Source organism: Tarenaya hassleriana, unplaced genomic scaffold (genome assembly GCF_000463585.1).
Source record: "Tarenaya hassleriana unplaced genomic scaffold, ASM46358v1 Cleome30, whole genome shotgun sequence".
NCBI classification, from domain to species: Eukaryota; Viridiplantae; Streptophyta; class Magnoliopsida; order Brassicales; family Cleomaceae; genus Tarenaya; species Tarenaya hassleriana.
This window is the reverse complement of record NW_010966178.1, coordinates 663,880-668,082: the sequence shown is the minus strand read 5'-3', so window position 1 is coordinate 668,082 and position 4,203 is coordinate 663,880. Positions and strand designations below refer to the sequence as shown.

Sequence of the window (4,203 nt, the reverse complement as noted above, 5' to 3'; positions counted from 1 at the left end):
GCGTCAAATTAGCTATATAATCCGAAAACGAAAGAAATAATAGAAATAAAGGTGTGATAATTGAGTTAGGGAAATGTAGCTATCAGAGGTTAGATCAGAAATCTAGTATCCTCGTTATCTCTTCGGTAGACAAAATTATTTTTTTTTAAAAAGGATTTATTTGGTTCTCAAAGATATAAAATAAAACGGAACACCAAGTTTTTTATTTGCTATGAAACTATGAGTAGCAATTTAGCATACACGTATGTGTGTATATATATATATATATATTCCATGAACAAAATTAGGCATTGCGTACGCGTATGTCACGACAGTTGAAAAGAGATTGGAATTAAGGGGTAACAAAACAACAGTGTATATACATATATACACATGAAAATGTTATAAAGAACTACCATGATCTGTCCATATGGGCTTACGAGGAATGGAAAAATGATGGAAATCGCATTTATTCTCGTATATGCAACAACACGAAAGGGCGAGTCAGCTTTTCCTCTGTTAGAGATATTTCAACCCTTTATATATATATATGCATGAATAATTGGACAAACTCCTAATAGTTTTTAATTTGAATAATTGGACAAACGTTGCAACTTGCAACTACATACAAATCACAACGTCATGGTTTCTCTAACAGCGGATGTTCGATTCATTTACCATTTCAACCCTTGAGGTCTAAAAAGATACCCCTCCCTCCGTTTCAAAATATTTGTTGTTTTAAATTATTTCACATTTTTTTAGAAAATGAATCAAAAGTCATATACACCATTATTATTTAATGATAAAAACAATGTAACCATTAATAATGTATTAAAATTTAGTAGGGATAAAATTAGAAACTATTATAAAAAAATGTCTTGAAAAATATAAAACTAAAAATATTTTGAAACATATAAAATAATCTAAAACTGCAATTATTTTGAAACGGATGGAGTATAAGATGATCCCTTCTGTTGCATATGTCTTTCGGCTTCGTTTAAATGAAGCTCGCTGTTTGATGATATACAAGTTGCTACATTATATATATATATAAATATATATATATATAGAGAGAGAGAGAGAGAGAGTTGTATACTTGTATATAATACGTATGATACACTCGTTACGAGTAAAATTACAAAAGGACAGTTGGGCATTTATCAAGGGGCAAAAAAATAAAAGAAGAGAAAGGAAAATGTACAGAAAGCGAGAAACAGTCACGAGTGGACGAGGAGAGCTCTTAAATACACACAGAAAATTCTGAGAGAATATTTATTATTTTCTCTCACTTTCCGGTCAGCCAAACAGCACATAAAACAAAAGGACACGATACAAGAGAGAGAGAGAGAGGGCATAATTCTTTCTGCCCACATACTACCAATTTGTAATTGATTGCCATGGCAGACCCCCGAAAGCGAGAGTTTTTACCCTCCTTTTTAAATGGAGAATAAATGCAAACAGGCTCGTGTATTCATACGGGAAATATAACCGACATGTATCGACACTTTTATTTATTGTGGAAATCACAAAACATATAAGAAAACTATCATACATACATACGATACAACAACATTGTGGATATTATATTTCCGAAAGAGACTAGCTCAGGAGGGATAGACAAGGGAGGAGAAGACGAACTCGATAAACATTTAGAAGACACGACGACACAGAAAGATTGGACACAGAGATGAGAGACAGAGGCGACATATATGGGACGGGGTCTTACAAGGTCAAGAAAAGGCCTTACAAGGTCAAGAAAAAACACAAAATGATGTGAGAATATGGATGAAAGAGATGATAAAAAAAAAGAAAATACCGTATTAAAGCTCAGATAGGATAACGCCACAACAGCAACGACGAGGGGACTTGGTGAAACAACATGATGCAAGGGGAGTTGTAGTTGCTTGATTTTTGTCATTACTATTTCCTGCACAAGAATCATGGATATATGATGTGGATTAACACCCATATATAGTTAGCCAACAATAATTTTTCAGTAAGTGGATCGGCAATATATATATATATATGTGTGTGTGTGTATAGTTTACAGACATAAAGGCCGTCGGATGTTATCCAAATCGGTGAGTAGTACAAGTTAAAGGGTTAATGATACGAGCAAACAAATAATCGAAAGTAAAAGAATATTGGTAGCAAGGTAAAAGAATAGTCTATGTTATGGTAATCTCATACATTGCATGTATTACAACCGCTGAATTTCACATATATAAATAGTGCCCAAACAATATATATGTTATATATATATATGTGTGTGTGTGTGTGGTGGTTTGGGCATGACATCGCCGTGTTTAGTAATTCTGCTGGTAAATCCCGCTTCTTCGTTGAAGAATGTCTGTATTTTCACTGATAAAGTTTCTAACTTGTGAGGGGGGGGGGGGGGGGGTGTATTGCATATATACACATGCCAACGTAAACATACAAGAGCAGTGAGTAGACAAATAGAGACGAGGCCGTTAGATGTCCTGATGTTCACAACACACGCACATACTGAGAAAAACTCACTCTCTGTATTGATATGCATTCATACGCCTATATAAACATCTCATATAAGTATGCATTTCCTATACACACACACACACAAACATACACAAAATTTCACCCAAAAAAAAAACATACACAAAATTCCATAAATAAGATTCAACTTAATTGTCAATATCTTCTCATGAACTAAATAAATGCAAACCTACTAGAGGGGAGAGAATAGATATTACGGTAAATAGATCGATACATATTTTACACGTTTCTTGCATACATGTTTGTATATACGAGTGTGTGTGTGTGTATATATATATATATATGCTGATGAAATGTATTATGTGCATCAGCGCTCATGGATCTTGTTTTTTTGTTTCATAATGATCATGCAGGGATCATGCTAATATAAAAAACCAGCAACAGCAAGCAGAAACAGCAGGCACATGTACATATATACATATATATACACATATGTGTGTGTGTGTTTGTATAACCCTAACTAATGCAGTAGTATGTATGCACATCTGAGTTCACACCCACACATATACGCATAATATGCATGTTTATATGTATATGTACAGATGATATAACCATAGGATCGAGATGCTAACCTAGAAGCCACTTCTGGCTCGTTTTCTTCTTCATCCATGAGAGCTTTTCTCTCTCTTCCATCTCGGAGAGAGAGAGAGAGTGTGACGAATGAAACGAAGATTGTGGAAGAGGTTTTTAAAGGGAGAGGAAACCCTGGTGGGCCGGGCCCAATTAGGACTCTGGGATTGTGACGTGTCATTAGCCCACAAATGACCTTATAACCAACCATATGACGTCAGCTACCGACCTGACCGCCCTGCCCTACGGTGGTCCTCGGTCAGCTGACTCTCCCTTCCCAAGTCAACCGGTCAAACCCCCTTTAATTTTTTTAATATTTCCCCTCAAATTAACCCGATAAAAATGGATAATCACGAGTATTATATTGTATTGGGGTCATGCTCTAATTCACGACATGTTTTTTCTATCCTTATAACAATGTAATCTACAATACATACATATATATGTCATATATTATTATTTTGTTATATGGTTATATCATATAATAAGGAGCATGCTTTAGAAAATTTAATCGAATATGAAGTAATAAAAGCAGGAAATGGTATTGGTTATTGGTACTAAACGAGTTCGTAGTAAGATGACTTGGATTCTTGTATGTGTGTGGTCAGAAACCATGTGGTGGTTTTTCTTAATATTATTATTATAATATAGTATATATTATTGTACAAACAGTATTTACTTAGATACAGGATTCCAGCTAATTAAAGTTATTATAGTAATTGGCGAGGAGACCGAATTCGAGCAAATTAAGAGAATCTTGGTAACTGGAATTCCCCATTTGTCAATTTCATGAAAAGGCAGATGCTTTTGTTTCCCCCCACATGATTTTTTTTATCTCCTAAATTTTAGTATTTGTTTTTAAGAAGATTTATCCCTTTTAAATTTTGAGATAGCAAGGTTTGGGATAATTTTTGTTTTTAAAAATTAAAATAAGAAGTATGGAGATTTGTGGGGAATAGAAACTTTGTGGGCGTGCGGGGAGAATCACAGTCTCCTAAGACATAAAATGGTCAAAACAATGCATTAAATAATAATAATAATAATATAATTAATTAATTAATTAATTAAATGGGCAATGCCGAAACCCCCTAGGCATGCGTACCTAAATCATTATTTTTAATC

General features: G+C 34.1%; 1 long non-coding RNA gene across 1 annotated transcript; it reads right to left on the bottom strand.

Annotated features, from left to right (window-relative positions):
- Positions 1-1,429: 1,429 nt before the first annotated feature.
- On the bottom strand, positions 1,430-3,157 carry LOC104820320. The gene is made up of 2 exons (XR_772917.1): positions 3,084-3,157; positions 1,430-1,906 (listed from the first exon to the last, which is right to left on the bottom strand). It is a non-coding gene; the product is annotated as an uncharacterized LOC104820320 (long non-coding RNA).
- Between the last annotated feature and the right edge of the window lie 1,046 nt (positions 3,158-4,203).